Genomic DNA, 22,064 nt, shown 5'->3' with positions numbered 1-22,064 from the left:
ACACGTGCCAAACCCCGACCAAAATACTCCACCACTGTCAACTTCGTAAAATGGTTTGATAACTAATTTGTTTAAAAAAAATAAAACAGTCTGGTTACTTGCTAAATATATACATATATATATATTTTTTTTTTTATTATTATTATTTTTTTATTTTATTATTTTATTTTTTATTTTATATATATTTTATTTAAATATATATATTTATTTATTTATTTATTTTTTTACAAAATCTATTATTTACCTGTTTTGGGTTCACTTTCACTTTAAGTTCTGGATTTGTAAGAATACATCACATTGCGTGTTTCATCCAGAAAACAACTTAAATGTATGAATAAAGGTGCCTGTCAATTATGAGGCTTACGCTTGTAAAGCCTGCGGGCCGCAGGATGTGCTGTTTTTTTTTTTTTACCAAAGGAGCCCGGTGACAGCCAAGTGACAAAACGCATGTGAGGACTGTGCAACTGTACAACTTCCTCAGGCGTCATCTTCATCAGTCAGATCTACCTGTCACAAGCATTAAGCTCAACAATAGTTGTGATGCTGCAGTGTGTTGAGGAGCTGTTGAGACAAATTAGTTCAGGTGAATCTGACAAGCGTGTCTCCTGCTGTCCTAGACAGATCCACACAGTGGATCAATGGTTAAAGTCATTCCTATGTAGAACTTCTGCCGATTGTTTCTAAATTTCCAAATCAAAGGACAATTGTACATCTTCACAGCAGTCTGGATAAAATGTATTGCAAAAGTATTCTCAAATTCTGTTTTTAGAGTAGTACAACACAGTGAAAAGATTTCGACCAATCACCTCTGACCGTTGCTATGTCATGTTGGGGCCATTGCTGGCCTTTGCTGAACAATCATGGCTGATGGCCACCTTTAGCCATGGCAGCTTTGTCTGTTGGCTGTAGTCAGTCGACATCTGTGGTTATTTAGACAACACGTCATGTGGAATCAGCACCACAGACAGAAGACTGACTCTCCCTTCAGCACTGATATTTAAATCTGGCAAAAGATGAAGGTGGCAATGGATGATGGTTCCTGCTTACAATCATTATGAGTAGAGGGTGTTTAATGAATCGATACTAGTGGAGATTTGTGCTGTTTGGTTTGACTTTATCACTCCCTTACATTGTGGAAGACGTTTGGCTCAGTCTTCTTAAAAATGCCTTTTCAGTTTCCTGAGACATTTTTTTCTACATGGCTCTTAAGGTCATTTACTCGTTTATTCGCAGATTTGCGGGTTCACAGATTTTTCTGTGGACCGGAAATACAAATTACCGATTTGATAACCTGCTAAATCGTTTATTCTTTCCAAGAGTACTGTATATCTAAAATATTTGAAAAAATGCAGCTGAGGAAGCTGGAAAGTCAATGCTGGAGTTTACAAAGCAGCCAATGCAGGAGCTCCACTTAGCAGTGATTGGGTAAACCACCAAGAGTGGAAATAAGGGTGTTAAAGTGGTTTTCACTGAGTCTATCAATGCACATCAAGATGTAGTAGGTGTTTGAATTATTAAAACAGGCAATTATAAGTGTTTTATAGGGGGTCTTAAGTAGTCACAAATTTTAGCAAGTTTTCACAGCAGAGGTCCCAAACCTCCATAAAGGTATGTCCTATGAACACTGACAACTCTAGTGGCCTTTATTTAGCAGTACTTGGAAAGGAAACAGGGAGGAAAGCGAAGGGGAAGACATGCAGAAAATGGCCCCAGAACAGGAAATAAGCCCGGGACAATTACATCAAGGACAACAGCCTCTGCACACGGCGTGCGCAACCAACTGAGCCACCCAATGCTCCAAGAGCTGCTTTTGAGTGATAACAGAAACCAGATGTAGGAGGAGTGTGCATAGTCTGAAACATTTATATGACGGGGTTGTATTCATAGTTCTTTGAGACATCTCTTATGAGAATCCTCCACCAATCTGCACTCTTTGATATGGGCCTGGTTGAAATGAAACCTTCTTAAGTGAGTGCCGTCCCTGGAGCATTCTCACGTCAGCATTTTGAAGGTTACCAAACCCCTATACACACACTCTGCCCAGCTGTTATTGGGAAAGAGGCAGAGAAGACCCTGAACAGCTCACATTACATCAGATTTCAATGAAATTTACTGTAACGTGTGAGTCACGTTCTACAAATTCAAACCCCGGGCTTGGATTCGAACCCAGGGCCTTCTTACTGAAAGGCAGCAGAACTCTCAGCTGCTTTGGCCTGAAGGGATGGATGTCTCATTAATTCGCTAGATGAAGGACATCTTTACAGGCAGGAATTTAAAAAGGAATAGTCATTAGTGACACTTTTTTTGGTTTTACAGCCTTGTAATAGCTGCTTTAATAAAATTATGTTACAAAATCTGATCCCAGTGTGAAAATATTGGCATCCACTTGAAGAGGACATTGCAGACAGAACAAATGATGAAACTGTCGCATATCATCACCGGTTCATTCTTTGCTCGGCTCTCTTTGTTGTCGCCACTATTTTTCTAAACCACAGGGGATTATTTAAATCTTACTGCTGCCACAATAGTTTAACAGAGCAAAGTAGTTTTTGTCAAAATGAGCAGGCGCAGCCAAAGTCATTTTACCTCAGACACCTGAGAGAAATAAAAGTGCCTGAACACGTTAAAAAAGTGTGATTAAATGAAAATGCTGTCATGGCTGATGTACAGCTGACAGTGATGGGGAGGATTTTAGCAACAGAAAGAGTGATGACGGTGGCAGACGGGGTGACACGAAGAGGTGACACGATGAGGAATGGTAAGTAATGAAGGAAGAAGTATGAAAAATAGTAGAAAGGATTTTTGGTGGATCAAAACACCGCAGGAATCTTTGAGAAAGAAATACCAGCTGGAAATATGAAAGGCTCTGATACGCACATGCTGCAGATATTCAGAACTTGATCATGGAGAATATGTATGCATGCAACAGGAAGAGAGAGAAGTGTGGGGATGGAAATCCACTAGGCCTTTCTATATCCAGGGATAATAGAGCTGTCACAGTGTTTTGACTTAGGGCATTGATTCTGCCTTTAATTGCTTTAGGCCTCCGCTGGCTGCATAGCAGTCCAAGAATATTAAACACAATGTATTGTTGCACTCAAGCAGTTATGACACTGATTACACTCTGATATGTACTCATGTGTTGTCAGTGCCAATAATCCTTTTATCGATTAGAGCTGCCAACAAACAATTAAAGCAATTGTGTGGCAAAACAGCCCAGACAGAACGGCGAGCAGCTTTTCATTCAGCGTGGAAACAACTCTGGCCACATTAAAGGTGTGCTGCTTTCCTGCTCGGATGCTGGCCATACGTTGAGAATCCAACAACATTTTCAGAGTTGGCCCTTTGGGAAAATCACAAACAGTTGACCCAACGACTCTTTTATTTGACCAATATTTTTACTTGTATTTATTTTTGTTTTGTTTTCCTTTTCTCTACGGCCTAGAAAGTGCAAATTTTGGAAAAAGATAACCTGGTAGGAACCAGGTTCTTGTTCTACATTTTTCTTTGTCCAGAAGGTCTGGACACTCGACTACTGAGAAATGATTGCTTGCTTGAGTCGTGGACTTTGAAGTTTTAAACAGTTGGATGTGATTTTACCCAACCGCTAACATTTGGCTGTGACGTACATAATGAACCACCTTGTTAGTGCCTTCCACCAAGGAGGTTATGGGTTTGAATGGTTTGCATGTCCTATATGTGGGTTTTCTCCTTCCTCCTACAGTCCAAAAAACATGATTAGCTGAGTTTCCATTACCATAGAATTGTGCAAGTCGAAATTACACAACTGAATGAAACACAGCAATTAAAAAAAAATGTCAAGTTTTCCAATGAAAAGTTTTTGCGCTAGAATGAGGTAGTTTTTCAGCCGTATCAAAATATCTATATTTCACAAAACTGCAGTAGAAGCACTTTTTTTGCAGTGGATGCACTTTTTTCTTTACATACGAGTCACATGATGTTACTACTGGTGAAAACAGTGATAAAGACAGGAAGTAGTAGGAGGATGATAGTTTGTTTTTGACTCCACCAGATCTCTCATAGCATTGCAGTTTATTAGAAGTTGTGTGTCATTTCAATGTGTTGAATCCATAGCTCTTACGTAAAATCACCAACACAATTTCCCCATAATGCCTCTCTCAAGTAGGCGGGGCTTGTTGCTCCAATGCCTAAATAAAACGCAGAGATTTTTTCCTGATGGCTAGACGAATATATTTCATGTTACTGTTTACATCCACCATATGATGACTTGTCATACTTATCACATGAGCAAGCCTATTCACATGTGATTTTAATTTAATTTCGTATGTAATGAAAACACCTGAATTGCAAAATTGTGTTTTTTCGACATTAGCAGAACAAAGATTTGCATATATTTGTAGTGGAAACACAGCTTCTGTTAGGTATGAGTGTGTGATTGATCACTGTGTGTGTTTTTGTTGTACCCTGTAATGAACTGGCAATGTGTCCAGGGCATACCCGACCTTTAACCTGAAGACCGCTGGAGATGGACAGTGTCCCACTGGTGACCCTGAACAGGGTCCATAAGGATCTCTTTACAGTGGGGGTTGGCAGGAAAACCCTCAACGGGTGGCGCTGTGGGGCACTCCGATTAAATAACCTTGATTTTCTAAATCCACGTACATGTGTTGATTGTCTGCATTGAGATAAAATTAATGGATTTACCTAACTTTTCTGTTTACCAGGTTTGTTGATCAGTTCGACCGGGCTGATGCTTACCATTGTTCTGCAGTTGCGGTGACCCTTGTAAACCATTTTCACTGAAGGTCTCCTAATCAGATTAATAATCTGATTAACCCATATGTGTATTTTCCACATACAATTCAATAAAAAAGTAGTTCTGGTCTGAGTTACACCAGGTTTATGATGGCAGTTTGTCACTACTTAAACACTACTCAGCACAGGTGAATATAAACACAGAGAACAATTTTTTAACAAATGTTCAAAAATGGCAAAAAAAGAGAACACTTCAAAAGCCACAGTTTGCTGTTAGAGTTGTATGAGGAATGAACACAGACTCTTCCTCCTCTACCAGTTGGTGAATTTGTGCAGAATTCATCTGCATCAACACCTAAATATTTAAAATGTAAACAGCAGTAAATGCTCTGCACCTCAAGCTCAGGTACAAAGAGTAACAGAAACAATTTTGACGTCGGAAGACTCTGAAGACATCTGCCGTACAAAGGTATACCCAAAGGTTTTACAGGAATTATTTAACTGTTGACAATGACTCTCTTCCAAGCTTCAGCACCGTCACATCGTTTCCTTTTGTTCTGGGTTTGACACATTTCTTTGCAAAACATTTCCATCTCTGGGACATACTTAACTGTGCTGTAGCTGGACATTCCTGTGACGACTATAGTTGGGTATAACTGAACATTTCTAGTATTCAGCAAAATGAAATAATCCTGGTTAACCTGGCATGTTGATTGCTTTTGGCTTTTAGGCTGCAAGTCTGATCCATAGCGGATGTACCGTCCCTACTAGGGAGGGGTCAGATGCCATCTCAGCATCTCAGACACCACACAGAATTTTAAACATTAATGTAGAAAAAAATTGGTAAAGAATATGATGGTTTTGCTGTAAGAGAGTATAATTTTCTTTGTAGTAAGGGCTGGAAGCAATCATAAATCTGGAAGTTGCTGTTCACAACAGCCGCTTAGATTACAATCTATTGATCTGGGCTGCAAAATACAAAGCAATAAGGAGAACTTCCCCGCTTAATACCAGGTTTAAATGTCTTTGGAATAAATCCTTTGAGGGGAAAATTATATTGATCCCTTATCTGAGTCTGGATAAGATGGAGATCAATGTTTATCCTGCAAGATGTCAAACAGTTTAGTTTAGTAGCATTATAGCAATGTCTCCCTCTCCAAAGCTCCAGGTGCCCAGTAGGGGATAGAACCTACTGGTTTTATTTAATGATTCTTAAAGGTTATTGAATGTTCTCTTTTAATATTCTGGAACAGAGATTGGAGCATGGTGATGCATTCTGGACATTTGCTTAAAGAGTCTTGCAGATCCTCTTATTAATTGTTAACAAAAGCAATAAATGTTTAGAGTCCTTATTTCCTCTTCACATAATGTGGCCACTCTTAATTCTGGACTTTATGATGATGTTTATTTAATCTGCTGTTCCACAGTTTTGCCTGAATCCACAGTTAGACTGCATGAGTGAGTCTTTCTTAAGGCGCACTAATTAATCGGTTAATTAGACGAACCCGCTGCACAGTGGCTCCATTTGATCTTGCTTGTTTGCCCAATGTGCTGTACTGCTTAAACCTTCAATGTGTAGTAGGATAGCAGGCTACGCTAATTGTTGGCTATTTCATATTGACCTTAGCCTGGACATGATACTCATGAGCTATGATTTGATTTGAAACAAGTAATTTTGCTGAATTGTTGAGTCCCTTACAGTATTTTAAGACCTTCCTCAATGTCCACCTATCAAATTGCAAATTCATTGGACTATGAAGTTTAACATTGAACTGTTTTGGGAGTTTACAACAGGTATATAAGAGCCTGAAAATATGGAGATAATGTGACTGGAGGTCAGTTGAAGCAAGATAGAATCCCATGGTGTGAATGATGGAAAGAATCAATGTCTTAAAGTTGGATGTGTTCAGCAACCTGGAGTCAACCATCCAAGGCAATGGATAGAGTAGATGATAAAGAAGAATGAAGGCAAGATAAAGAGGTGGAAGGCTACTTTTAGGACAAGGGTTTTCATGACAGGTTCAGGTACTAGAAGTTTACCTTTAGTCTGATTATCCATTCCAAAGCAGGTAATATCAGTTTCCTGTTGAAGCCTAATGTTTCAAATGTTTTTCTGTTAATTACAGTGAAATTTGAAACTCACAAGATGATGAACTTTTACTTTGAAAAACTTTACCTTGACACCTTGAAAGATTGACAATGCTGGCAAATAACTAATTTTTTGTCTTGTCTGATTATAAAGTGGGCAGCTGCAATAATCAGATAAGGTTCAAAGTGTTCATTTTGAATAAGGAACTTCTTTGGTTGGCAACGGGTTTTCTGGATTGTCATTGCAGATCTTTATAGTGTTTCTGTTGTTGACCATGGAACAATGGAAGAAGGTAGTCTGTTCTGAAGATTCCTGTCAGTTGAAAAACATTTCATCGGTCCTGTTTGACACACACGAGTCTATAGCAAGGAGGATAAAATGTATGAAATAAAATAGAATACAGAGTGTCACACAACTTTAAATGCATTTTTAACTATATGTAATGTAGGGTCAATCAGCAGTACTGTGTAGTCTTCTATCCTGCACATACAATTGTACCTCAGATTGTGTAGCACAGAATGGCAGACGAATGCTCCAACAGTAATAAACATTTGGCTTGCACTGCTGCATCTTGGCATCCTGAGCATCAACCTCATTCCATCACTGATAGCTGCAGTGAGTTATTGCCTTCTCTGTAGCTTTTCCACAAACGGCCAGTATACAATGGAGTTCAAAAGCTGTGCATCCATTACTCCGGGTTGCAAGTAAGCAAACTAGTGAAGACGGTGTGCTACACGCAATGGTCTACAGAGGAACTTCTGGTCCTGCCAACCACATTGATTTTACTTTAGAACAATTTCAACATGCTACAACACACCGCGGTGGCCAAGGTGTTTCTATTTCTGATCTAATTGAAAAAGTGAAATCCATTGAGACTTCACCTCACAGCATTCAGTACCTAAATGATCTGCTAACATCACATACCACAGCACACCTTCAGGAGTCTGGTGGAGTCCATGTCTCGATGGAAGACATAAAACTACTAGCACCAGTTGACTAGACCTTTTAATCAGGTCAGTCACTTTAAAACTGCAGTATGTAACTTTTATTTAAAAATATATATTTATTAAAACTGTCACTATGTTGTGACAGTACGGTAAGAGATATAGATACTTGTGAAAAAAATCAAGTTCCTCTGTCTTCTCCCAGTGCTCACTAGAAAACAACCGATCAGAGCCAGGAGGCGGGTCTTAGCACTGTCAGTCACCCTCTGTGTGGTGCTGCTCATTCCTCCTACACTTCCCCCCTTGCTCTCTTCTATGCTGCTGCTAGCACAGCCTGTCATTAATGCTCAGGCTAGTTAGCATAGCCACCGATAACGGCAGATAAATGGTTTTTCTGCAACAGTAAGTTGCTGCTCTGCCATTTGTATATTCAGCAGTGAGTACGTGAGTTAAATATTTATCCAATCACTTATTTTATGCTACATATTTTTACTTGTTATCATATTTTGTAGTAATAGTTTGTGTGTGTGTATAGAATCGTTTGCCAAAAAAGTCAAAAGTTGTTGATCATAATTTAATTTGTAAAAGGATAAAACCTAAAACGGGGTGAATATTTTTATTGGTACTGTAAGTTTACATTTTTTAATGACTAATCAATTCCTTAATTATAAAACACAAGGAGGGGAAAAAGAGAGACGAAGCTGCCAAAACATCATAAAATAACTGAGTAAATATTGGGGCAATCTTTTAGAGTGCCAGGAATGATGAAGCTGCAGGGCATTTATCTGAAGTCTGGACATTCACAACATCTGCTGCCACAGCACTGCCAAGCACCGTCACAGGGTTACTTTACAAGAGAACTTCAAATGACACTAATCAGATGAAACCGACTGCACAGGGAATAACACAGGCTCAAACAGTCTTGTTGTCTAGATCCAGCTTAGCTGAGGTGTAGACATCCTTCCTGGTTTAGTGGAAGAAATATTTTCCCCTACTGCAAATTTTACAGACATTAACAGACGGAATCCATCACACGATTTAAATTAGAAATGAATAATAAAAAAAAAAGTTATTTCTATCCCAGTTAGTTTGTGTTTGGTTTGTTTTGAATAAAAGGGGGAAGGAAAAACTGATTGAATTTTCTCAGGCGGTTATTGACAAAGACCCACTTTGTCTGAGTAAATGAGGGCAATTGAGTGTGTCAATCAAAGTCAGATTGCTGACATCTCCATGACGAAGGAGACATCTGTCATGTAGAACATACTTGGTTTGATGCTGGTAATGTAGTCAAATTAGAGCCAGTCGTACTGCTGGTTGTGTTAGCTTTAACATGATTCAGCATTTTGATTTGATCTTTTATTGTAATGGTTTACAGAATGGGTCAAACAAACAGTGTGACAGGCTCATTGGGGGAAGATAGTGGTGACAATTTGCTCTCTATTCTTAATTATGAGAGAAACACAAAAGTTACAGGTGTTGTTCCTATTTTATTTCACAAACAAGAAGCAGCACAAAGCTAATAACCAGTTAGTAACCGACCATGTGAAGCTGCATTGCCTGGGCAACACAGCTCCAGGTGTAAGCCTTTGGTTCCATTTCAGACTGGTATTAAGTGGTCTCAGTGCCACCTGTTTGCTTGCCGTTGGGACTGGTTCAGAGGCTGATTTATAAGCAGATGGAATGAAATCCATGGAAAACTTGTCAGTACAGGAAGGTATGACTGATGTTATGTTCCCAGAGCCGTTAAAACAGTGAAAACAGCATTTTTAAGCTCCATGTTTCTCCTTTGTGGAGAAATGTCCAGTACACTGACTTCCTGTGCCTTTTTGTTGAGTTGTTGACTAAAGTCTGCACTATCAAAGCATGATGCTTTAGCATTGGCTGCTTGTTCTCAGTACCATCCCCTTGAGGTAATAGAAACAGTACAAAAAGGTGAATACAGTGGACTGCCACATATTCACAGTTAAGTATTTGTTAAATTACCTGTTAAATAATTTTGCTTTAGCGCTTATCTAAAATATTTGAAAGAAATGCAGTTTGAGAAGTTTAAATATTTTAGATGCAAGGCTTTCTGGCATGGTGTTTGCAAAGCAGCCAACCCAGGAGTGCCATATACTTTCCTCGGTACTGATTGGCTGTTCCCCCTAACTTGGAGAGAAGGAAGACTTTAGATATTGGCTTCTGTGGTACTGCTAAGATGGTTTACAATCTGTGTCTTAATGCATGTTAAGGTATATTTCGTGTTGAAACTAATAAAATAGTTTAGAACTTTTCTGTCTGAGAAGTTTAGAACTTTTCAGACATATTTCAGTTATTCGTGGGTCAACTGTATAATGGAAAAACCATGATATGACAAAATAGCGAAGAAGGGAAATAACCGGCAGTCTTTTAAAATCCGCTTTCCTCCACACCTAAGAAACTTATAAGAGAAAAAAACTTCACTTGATTCAGCCGCTTCTTAGCGATCCCATTGTGTAATGTAGAGTAACTAAAGAGCATATATAATTATGAATAAAAAAAGATATAATTACAGAACTCAGTCTAATGAGAACACAGTCACACCTTCACAATGGACACAGCCATTAGAACATGTCACCAATCAACATTAAGACTATTTATTAACTTTAGAGGCACATTTGCATATTTGTTTTTCAAACACGGTATTTATCTAATTATCTTTCCGTATTTGTTCAACTCTACAGTCGCAGTCCCAACAGCAATAAACAGACACTGGCTGCAGATGGGAACAATAGCATAATTATGTGAGTAATTATGTATGTGCATGAATAGTATAGCTGAATAGCAGATACAAAATTCAAACTTAGAATTAATCATAATTGTCAGGATTGCAACATTCCAATAAAAGAACAGAAATTAGAATCCTTTTAGAGACAAATAAATTTCAGCTTTCTTTGTGTGAAATTTATTACTGATGATGATGATTATTTGCTTTAATACACTGCCTGGCCAAAAAAAAAGTCGCCACCAAAAAATGATCACACTCTCTAATATTTTGTTGGACCGCCTTTAGCTTTGATTACAGCCTGCATTCGCTGTGGCATTGTTTCAATAAGCTTCTGCAGTGTCACAAGATTTATTTCCATCCAGTGTTGCATTAATCTTTCACCAAGATCTTGTATGGATGATGGGAGAGTCTGACCACTGCGCAAAGCCTTCTCCAGCACATCCCAAAGATTCTCAATGGGGTTAAGGTCTGGACTCTGTGGTGGCCAATCCATGTGTGAAAAAGATGTCTCATGCTCCCTGAACCACTCTTTCACAATGTGAGCCCGATGAATCCTGGCATTGTCATCTTGGAATATGCCCGTTCCATTTGGGAAGACAAAATCCATTGATGGAATAACCTGGTCATTCAGTATATTCAGGTAGTCAGCTGACCTCATTCTTTGGGCACACAATGTTGCTGAACCTAGACCTGACCAACTGCAGCAACCCCAGATCATAGCACTGCCCCCACAGGCTTGTATAGTAGGCACTAGGCATGATGGGTGCATCACTTCACCTGCCTCTCTTCTTACCCTGATGCGCCCATCACTCTGAAACAGGGTAAATCTGGACTCATCAGACCACATGACCCTCTTCCATTCCTCCAGAGTCCAATCTTTATGCTCCCGAGCAAACTGAAGCCTTTTTTTCTGGTTAGCCTTACTGATTAGAGGTTTTCTTACGGCTACACAGCTGTTCAATCCCAACCCCTTGAGTTCCCTTCGCATTGTGCGTGTGGAAATGCTTTTGCTTTCACAATTAAACATACTCCTGAGTTCTGCTGTTGTTTTCTTCGATTTGATTTGACCAAACGTTTAAGTAATCGCCGATCACAATCATTCAGGATTTTTTTCCGACCACATTTCTTCCTGGAAGACGATGGTTCCCCACCATCCTTCCAGTTTTTAATGATGCGTTGGACAGTTCTTAACCCAATTCTAGTAGTTTCTGCAATCTCCTTAGATGTTTTCTCTGCTTGATGCATGCCAATGATTTGACCCTTCTTAAACAGACTAACGTCTTTTCCACGACCATAGGATGTGTCTTTTGCCATGGTTGTTTAAGAAATGAGGAGTTACTCATTGCATCAGCTGGGATTAAATAACTTGTTGCCAGCTGAAAGATAATCGCCTATGCAGTACTTATCCAATAGGAGGCTTGTACCTATTTGCTTAGTTAAATCCAGGTGGCGACTTTTTTTTTGGCCACGCAGTGTATAAATTGTGTTTATTAAAAGCAGACTTCAGATTTAGAAATCTATATACCAATAAAGGTAAGCCATGCAAATTCCAAGGAAAGAGGTGTTAGAGAAACCACATTGCCGGGTTTATTTTTGTTCCCAACCTGCAAGGATTCAACCAGAGACATGTTACTTTTCTACAGAAGAGGGGAGCAGAGCCAGACGCGGAGAACCGTCAAACAACTGTCTGGGATCAACACCGCCGTCTCTCAGTCCTCAGCTGCCTTTTATTATCACAAGGAAAAATGAGGGTTGGGTTTCTTCACATAGTCACAAAGGCAGTTTCGTCAGAGATTTCTACCACAGGATGTTCTGGGACATGCTCTTTCAATGGCACAAGGCTGACCAGTTTAAATCAAGCAGTTTGATAACACAAGAAGAGTGAGTAAGCGTTACTAATCTCCAAACAAACATTGATAAAACAAGAAGAGTGTGTAGCGTTCCTAATCTCCAAGCAAACATCCAGAGAACAGTTAATAATGTACCATTAAAGACAATAGGCCAAAGAAAGAACACAAAAGAATAATAATGTCAGAATTTAAATGAACTTAGATAATAATTTTTCCAACACACATGATCATTTACAGAACTATTTTGGGAAATACGGGATAATTGTATTTAATCATTAGCTGCTAACATGATGCCTGGTTAACTGACCATGTACCGGTAATTGTTAAAATAAAACTCAAACATACTGTACGTATGCTGTGATGCTCTAGAAGATATAACACAATCACAACCAGCATTTATAAACAAAATCATTCCCTTAAAGTCTGGTCTTATACCCTGGAATTGTTGACTGACTTATACTGACTTAATCTTTGTAAATGTCCAGTTCCATTTGACATTTACTGTGAATGTCCAGTACATTGCAGCCTTGATTCTACCGTCACGATTTCACAACCATTACAGCTTTGAAATTTGAGATCAAATCCAATCAGAGCTATCAGGTCAGCCAACAGGTCAGCCACACTAAAGACTTCAACGACCAACGGACAAAAGGGACGTGAGTCGGTAACAGTGTGGTTTTGGTGGTTAAAACAGGCACCATTGCAGAATCATTTCAAGACTTTAAGGACAATATCTGGCACCTTTTGGCTTTGAGAAAGATAATAAGAGTTGACAGAGTTTAAAAGCTGCAAACCAACACTCTTCTCAGCAGCAGAACATATGTATCTTGCTATTGTCAAAGGTAATGGTACATCCATTTTGGACCAATCAGAGTTGAATGTTCATTTTTATAAAAAGCTGTTATAGTTGCTTGCAGCAACAATTCTACTCTCCACTCTTGCAGTAGAGTGGACCATGCCTGTTAGGTATTCAAGGATTCACCTATTTGCATAGTTTTCTGTGGAATGTCACTCTAACATATTGGCAGAAATTTAATCGAATTATGGATTTGTTTGTGTTTTTTGTATCTAAAATGCATATTAAAAAAAACCCTGCAGTTTGCAAAGGTAAAACATTTGGTTGCAATGCTATTAGCTGACAGTCAGTCCAGAAGCTCCAGTCATTTTGTTTGGTGCTGATTGGCTGTTCCCCAACAAAAGGAAGGCTGAAGTCATTCTGTGGTAGTGCCAAGACGTTTCCAACCATGTGTACTAATGCATTCATTTGGTGTTTGTATCACTGAGGGGGTCTTTGTTTTTCCTATAATCCCCTGCAAGTACGGGGGGACCACAGAATGTCATAACAGGCGTTTCATGCACTCATAAGTATTTTTTGGCCAGGTGCTTATTTCAGTTTTTACGAACTCTTTGACATGCTAGTGTCAGTTTTAGAGTTTTTTTTTTCCCCAAGAACAAAAATATAATAAAATAACACCATTAAAAGCTTTTTTTCCCTTTCTGATGCTGTTAATTATTTATTATTCATAATCAACATTGACCCTATGATCTTAGAGTGTGTTTAGTTGAACATATCTTCTTATCTACCAGATGTCTTATTGGGTCACCGGCTGATATCTCTGTTCATCTCTAAGGACAAGGGCCACAACTTGAAGGTTTGCTAGTGCTTTACAGTTGTTCAGTAAAATGAAAAAGAACTTTATCACTGAATGTTAAAGATTTGTGCCTCAGTACAGAGATTAGGCTAACGGTCAAGTCTACAACAACCAACCAAATGTGTCAGCTGGTCAGTTTGAATAACTCAACTTAATTTAATTAAAAATTACTTTAATTATCACAAATGAAAACTCATATCCATTCTCCATCAAACAGTCGTTGTGGGTCATGGTGGTGTGGCAAGAAGGATCTCTGATAGTCTTTTAAAGAATGACACTTGCTTCATAATTTCATGACTGTCATACATGACTGTCTTTACACACCATCATCCAGGCAGTAGAGATGACATTTCGGACCCAGTTTCTTGCCAGACAGCCGTTACTGCAACTGCTGCTTCTGTTTTTGCTGCTATTATCAAGCTTCCAGAGTTCTGGCAGCACAATCCAGAACCATGGTTCCAGCATGTGGAAGCCCAGTTTCATCTCCATGGGATAACCACAGATGAGACCAAGCCCTTCCATGTAGTTGCTGCATTGGATTCCGTTTCCACCCGCTGTCTGATGGGTCTGCTGAGGAACCCACCAACCCTAACAAATGCAGCGTGCTCAAGGAGAATCTGCTTCGGCTCTACCAACTGTCATACGTGGAGCAGGCCGATCGCTTGCTCTCTCTGAATGGCTTGGGGGATCGCAAGCCCTCTGAGCTGATGGAGAACATGCTGGCTTTACTTGGCTAAAGATGTTTCCTTCCTTTTTACCCATCTCTTTCTGCGCCAGCTTCCTCCACATGTTCGCACCGTGCTGGCCAGTTCTCCTCTGATCCGGACAGAGGATTATTGCTTCCTGGCTGAAGAAGCGGACCAGATTTTATTGGCTCCCAGGCACTACAGTTTGAATGCACTAGGTGTGACTCAAGGAGAGTCGGAACCCGTTGATCCCGTTGATGCCGTGGCTGCGGTGATAGAGCGATGGAAAGATGACGTTCTCTGCTTCTACCATCGCCGGTTCCGAGGGAAGCTGGTGCTCGCTAGCAGCTGTGTGTGCCGGCAGCTCAGACAAGCTGTTTTTCATCATGGATGAGGTCTCTGGACTGCGTTTCCTGGTGGACTCTGGTGCACAGCGGAGCGTTGTGCCAGTTTCGGCGGCGGATGTTTTGTGCAAAACCACTGCTGGAGGCAGCTAACGGCACCCCGATTCGCACTTTTGGATCGAGGTTGGTGACTGTGTGTTTCAACGGACGACAGTGTCAGTGGGATTTTGTAATAGCTTCTGTGTCTTTACCTATTTTGGGTGCAGAATTTTTGTGTGCTTTTAGGTTATTAGTACATGCTGCTAATAGCTGTTTAATAGATGCTGTGTCTTTTGATACATACCCCTGTAAACCTGGCGGTCCCGGCCATCGACCCCTCACCAACATGCTTGCCACAGGTGATGAGTATCAGCGTCTGTTAGCAGAGTTCCCATCTTTAACGGTTCTCACATTTTCTGCTACCGTGGCAAAGTATGGGGTGGAACATTGTATACCTGCGGTCGGTCCACCGCGAGTGCGCCACCAAGACACCTCTAAGTTAGCGATAGCAAAAGAGGAGTTTGCAAACATGGAGCGTCTTGGCACTGTACGGCGCTCCAAAAGTCCATGGGAATCTCCGTTGAACATGGTTCCCAAAGCAGATGGGGGTTGGCGACCCTGTGGGGATTTTTGGCGCCTTAACAATGCAACCAGTAATGACAGTTACCTAGTTCCTCACATTCAGGACTTTTCTGCCTACCTGGCTGGAGCAACCGTTTTCTCTAAGGTGGACTTGGTGCGAGGTTACCATCAGGTTCCAGTGCATCCCTTGGATGTACCCCAAAACCACAGTTATCGCTCCTTTTGGTCTTTATGAGTTTTTACGGATGCCCTTCGGTCTTAAAGGCGCAGCGGCTTATGGATTTGGTTCTGCAGGATATGCTGTTTTTGTTTGTCTATTTGGATGACATATTGGTGGCTTGTCCCTCTGTGGAAGAACACATGGTGCACCTTTGTCAGCTGTTTGTTAGACTCAGTGAACATGGCCTGATCGTGAACCCAGCTAAATGCCACTTTGGACTGCCTGCTGTTGAGTTCTTGGGACACAAAGTGTCTTCTCAAGGGGCGGTTCCACTACCTGCAAAGGTTGAAGCAGTTTCTGCTTTTCCCCGCCCTCCCTCAGTAAAGCCCCTGCAGGAGTTTTTGGGGATGGTAAACTTTTATAACTGTTTTATAACACGGGGAGCTCACCTCATGCACCCCTTGTATGAAATACTTAGAGGCAAAAAGGGGACCAGCAGATAGAGTGGACTCCCTAAAATGTGCAGGCATTTGATGATGCCTAAAAGGCCTTGGCCTCTGCTGCGCTTTGGGCCATCCATCTCCAGTGGCTCTAACAACTGATGCCCCTGATTATGCAGTTGGGGCAGTTTGTGAGCAATGTGTGGATTGTGCCTAGCAACCCCCCGCTTTATTTATCAGGAAACTCTGGGATGCTGAAAAAAAATATAGCACCTTTGATAGGGAACTGCTTGCCCTTTTTCTGGCAACACGCCAATTCCGCTTCATGTTGGAGGACAGGGACTTTACTGCTTTTCTTGACCACAAGCCTCTCACTTTTGATATGGCAAATATTTCTGAACCGTGGACGACTCAGCAACAACGGTATTTGTCTGCCATTTCAGAGTTCACCACTGACATTCAACATGTGGCTAGCAAGAATAATCTGGTGGCTGACCGGCTGTCCAGAGCAAAGGTTGCTTCTGTGCATTTAGATGTGGACTATCTCGCCATGGCCACAGACCAACTGACCGACCAGGATATTCTGGCCTTTAAAGCGACTGAATCTAGTTTGCATTTAGAGGAGGTCTCCTTTCATGAGTGTGGCTCAACCCTTCTTTGCGATGTCTCGACTGGCAAACCTTGGCCTTTGGTCCCTACTAGTTGGCGTTGGTGGATTTTTGATGCAGTTCATTCCCTTTCACACTGGGGCGTTAAAGCTTCTGCTTGTTAAACTTATTAAACTCCCTACTCATTACCGTTAGGTATTTCAATTGTTTTGTTTGTCGCTGCTGTTTAGTTTATCCTTTGTGTGTGTTTTCCTTTATGTACTTGTGATGTTGTTTCACATGTTATGTGTTTTTGTATTTGTGACATTCTGTGTGTTCAGGGAGGCCTGTGTGACGTATACAATGTACTATATATTTCACAGCCGAATGTATACTTTTATTGTGAAGGGGAGAAGGTGAGGTTAGAAAACACCAACGGTTGTATGTCATTCTACTTTTTGGGTTGGACTGGAAGACATTGAGAATAAAACAAGACTCAAATTATATTTTCGTCTTTTTCTGCTGACTTCCACACCCTCTTGTGTTCAACGGGTGCCGTTTTATGCCCTCTTGTGGCGAATTACTGTAATTGTGATTTCTCAGTTAGCCGTTCCTGTTTAACAGCCACTTTGTTGCATTTGCAGGAACCATAAGTTCACATAAGACAGTTGATGTGTGTTTTTATTGTTTTCTGCAGCTATGTGTAACATATCCAATGTTGTTATTCAAAAATGGAAGTTGCTTGTTTTATATATTTTTCTGTCCACTAAGTGGCACTGTTGTGTCTAAAATGGCCCAGTTCAACAGCCTTTAAAATAAATAAATAAAAATGCTGGGAAAAGTAAATGAGAAATAATTTTCTTACTATTTCTAAGCTCCTGAGACAAGTTATTCACATTACTAACTACTTGTTTGAGTTGGTGATGAAAAATTATTGCTTATTTCTTTATTCTTCTATTGTATAGTTATACAGTAGAATTATTATATAAGGACATCACTGTTAAGCATTGTGATGGAGCCAGAAGACAACTGATGTGTGCTTTTATTGTCTTCTGCAGGATAGCAAATAAGTGCTGAGGAAACAGTAGCCAATGTGTCGGTCTTCTGTCAGACCTGGAGTCCCTGTGGGTCCGTAACCTGTCCATTACAGTGCCACCAAAAGCTGTTCTACACAACCATTCAGAGAAAGAAATGAAAATCAAGTTAAGGCAGTTTTCCTCTACCGTTTGAACTTCTAAAACCATCTCATATTTAAAAGTTAAAGTCAGAAAGTTCTGAAAGTAATCTATGTAACAGACTGGTCATTTTTTTTATCTGACAAACTTCCACATCTGTTTACATATTCAATTTTTTTTCTTTGAAATTTATGAAAATGTTATTTGTTTTTGCCTTTTTTACCTCTAACGTTAGTTTTCTGAACATCCCCAAATTACGATTTATTCAAGCAACTGGGTCACACTTTTGAGTTGTAACCTCGTGGTTTAATGACTTGCGTATATCAAAGGGCTTCCACTATCATCTGATTTTGAAATTGTATCTTTATATATTTTGCATAAATGAGTTGGATGAACATGAAGAATTTTCTCTTCGCAGCTTTGATCACTGTTGCCACAAGGAATGTCAGGCCCTGCAAGTGCTCGACTAATTTATTTTTATGGATTTAAAGTAGATTTATGATGGTTCTGAAGAAGCTAATATTTTCTGAAGATATTTTATGGAAGAGGTGCAGTTTTGGAGACAAATTGCAGCAGTAAGAAGCTAAAGGATTTTAAGTACCTCACTTGCCTCCATTAGCGGCACACAGCCTGTGTAGCTGCCATTAACTGCTGACTCTTGGAGAATGACCAACCCGCTGGGCCAAACTATAATCTCTAGAGAGCCGCATGAGTCCAATGCTGATGAGGAGACAAACGTCCAGAAGGCGTAGTCTCTGAGGAAATCACTACGCTCAGCCCTTAGCATTGTTTTTAAGTCTTGTGAGAAAGCATAAAGTAAAACCTTAAATTTGATTAGTAGAGTGGCATCTGGATATTTTTTATTTTCAAAAATGATTTAAATTGAGTGCATTTATTCATAGGCTAAAAATGTCCATGACTTTTTTTTTCTTTACTTAATGTTTTAATACCCCTAGCAATTCACAAGCATGTCTTAAACAAAAGCTTTATTTATTTATTTATTTGAAGTTCACCAGTGTGTATTTTTGTTAATTAGTAATCTATAACTTATTTTTTGTTACGTAAGGTACAGTATGATGAAGCTTTTATTAAAAAAAGGAAAGACTAGTAAAAATGTGATTGAAGAAAGTAAAAAAGCAGTTATTCTTCAAAATTTTGAAGACCACAAAAAAAAGCGGAATCCCTAAACTTATCAACAATAATTACAATGTTTAAAACATTTAAACATTTTAAATGTTTTTGTTTTTTTTTTGTCTGTGACAAAAAAATGTTTGAACAGCATGGTCAGGGAGCTACCAGCAGAGTGGCACTGTGGTTTAGCCCAGTTTCCTTAGCAGAGAATGGAGGCTCTTTTACGCTAACCGCCAGTTTTGGAGGGATTCTCGTAAAAATACCTTTCTGTTCCAACATAACCAAAGAAAATCATGTCTAAACCCTACTGAGACTTTCACTAAACCTGTGTGTTTGGTCATATAAAACAAGGTTTGACTAGGAGCAATTCTCCAAGTGAGTGTAGCATTATACAAACCATGAATATGTGAAGAAGCACCCCATACCTGCAGTTAGGCATGGTGAAAGATCCGTGATGATGTGGGAAAGCTTTTCTTCCAAAGACCCCTACACTCCTGTAAGAGTGTAATGCATCATGTTTGTTTTGGTTGTATTTACCCAGAATGCCCAACTCTTTAGTCTGCTTCCTGCTGAACCTATTCATTTTGAGCAAGATCTACTTGGAACAGATTGTTGGGTCATTATTTCATGATAGTTTCAGAGAACCACCCAACCATCCTCAGACTGACACACCGTTAAACCAGATGAAAGTTAGAAAATAAGTTTCTGTGGTGTGAACTCATGGTCTCTACAACATGCCAGACCAACTCTGTCTGAGAATATGACAAACACTTTCATGGCTCTGCAGAGGTAAAACACTTTTCCAGATTAAATCACACAGTCCATACAAAAGATAAGAAAAGGTCATTTGAGGTCAGACTTCAGCACATTTTGAACCATGAAGATAGATAGTTTAACAGAGAAATAAACCCATCTATGCTCAGCATCACCTATCTAACACTCACAATGCAGTTTTGACTCCCTCCATAGGCAGCCTAACAGATCTTCTCACCTTGCCTGATGTGTGAGAAGTGATTTTAAAAGGTTCACAGTGTGACTGGGGACTACTGCTGAGTGTTGCACTAGACCCCAAACACAAAGAATATATATATTTGATTCATATATATACAGTATATATATATATATATATATATATATATATATATATATATATATATATATATTTCATATTAAACTGTTCATATGAGATTTATTCTCTTCTGAACAACAAAATGTGACACATCATTCACTGAAACTTCATATTTATACCTCTTGGGGATTTTGTTGTTTTCTGCTCCACCAATACATGAACACAACATTTGTGCCTTTGAAATTGACCTTAATGTATGATTATGTATCAAAATAAATTTGCCACTGTTATATGAATATTGTTTGTGACTTCATTTCTCACCAGGTCTCATAAATATTCAGGCATTTTCTACTTTTAAAATATATCTTGGTTGCTAGTTTCAGCAATTAAGAAATTAGCAAAAAGATATATATATATGCCTTTTGCTTCTACAGAGCCATGAAGTTATGTCACATAAAGATCTATTACAAAAGCAAGGTTATAAGAAGAGCAAGGTCTTGTACTTCACTGTATTCATATTTTCAATGTATAATTGATCTTAGCATATTTTCTTAAAATTATTTTTTAGATCCAAGTTGTAATTAGGTAATACTAATAATGCTGGCGGTAGCAAGAATCGAACAAATGTTTTAAAGTAAAAAAGTACAGATTTGAATGAAAAATTGAGATTTAATCTGTTCAAAACCCATAGCAGATCCCGAAGCATAAATGTAGAGTTTACTACGGGGTGGGAATCGAGTGCTTTTTCATTTTTGGGGCCATAATTCAATTCATAGTAAACCTTTGCGTCAAAACAATTATTCACAAAGACCCCCTGGAGCCCACAAAAGACCCCCAGGTGGTCTTTTGTGGGCTCTAGTGTCCCTTATATGAAAGTAGTCTGACAGGAAAGGGGGAAGGGAAGAGGGAAGACATGCGGCAAATGTCTCCGGGTCTGGGAGTTGAACCCGTGACAGCGGTGTCGAGGACTCAAGGCCTCCAAACATGGGTCGCGCTAACCCCTACGCCACCACGACACACCCTTCATGCAGCACCTTTAATTAAAACACAATAAAGATATATAATTGTTAAAGTAATTAAAAGGTTTTACAAATCTCAAACAACACTTAAGTTGAAATAAAATTTCCAACATAATTAGGCCAACATGTTCACCTAGTTGTGTATCTTTTTAACAGCCTCACACCGTTAACCGGACACCTCGCCTGTCTAAAGTCTTTCAGTGTACACATCAAGAAGTTAAGAAGCTGACTATAATATTATTATGAACCTATTCTGCCTCCTTTATTTGTGTATTGACTATACTGTGGAAAGATCATTGGTACATTGGGATAATCAGAAAAGAGTTTGGTATTTTGTATGTTTTAGTATTTATCGTTATGAAGGAATACAAAAATAGAGTGAAAAGCTCACTGAATTTTCCACATTCTCCAAGAAAAGAGTTGATTTGCAAGTTGGAAAGCTTGAAACCGAGCTGTAATGGGTTTGGAAGAGAGAAGGCCTTTTCCATTAATCTACCCCTTGCAATTTCTTCCTTTCTTCCAAATGAAGTGTGATCCTCCGAGTTGTCGCTAATGAAAAAGTATGTCCACACAAAGTGAGAAATTCCCCAGAGGGGCATCCTGAACCACCAAGAGCAACATATGGGTCGGATAAAGCGGGACAGTGTACCACCGAGTACAGCAGGTGATAATGAACAAAAATAGCCTTTACAAACGGAGCTTTACAAACCAGAGGTGTCATGAGTTGGGGTTCTCCTCAAAATGCCACTTCTCCGCTCTCTGTTCGCCCTTCGCTTTGCGGGCAGCAAGCGCTTTGTGATTCTGCTGGCTGTTG

General features: G+C 39.6%; 1 protein-coding gene across 1 annotated transcript in view; it reads left to right on the top strand.

Annotated features, from left to right (window-relative positions):
- vstm2a (V-set and transmembrane domain containing 2A) overlaps window positions 1–22,064 on the top strand; it is a 96,178-nt gene that overhangs the window by 23,860 nt on the left and 50,254 nt on the right. The window lies entirely within an intron of this gene.

Source organism: Xiphophorus hellerii, chromosome 21 (genome assembly GCF_003331165.1).
Source record: "Xiphophorus hellerii strain 12219 chromosome 21, Xiphophorus_hellerii-4.1, whole genome shotgun sequence".
Lineage (NCBI taxonomy): Eukaryota > Metazoa > Chordata > Actinopteri > Cyprinodontiformes > Poeciliidae > Xiphophorus > Xiphophorus hellerii.
The sequence above is the reverse complement of the archived record's forward strand: the minus strand, read 5'-3'. Positions and strand labels throughout refer to the sequence as shown.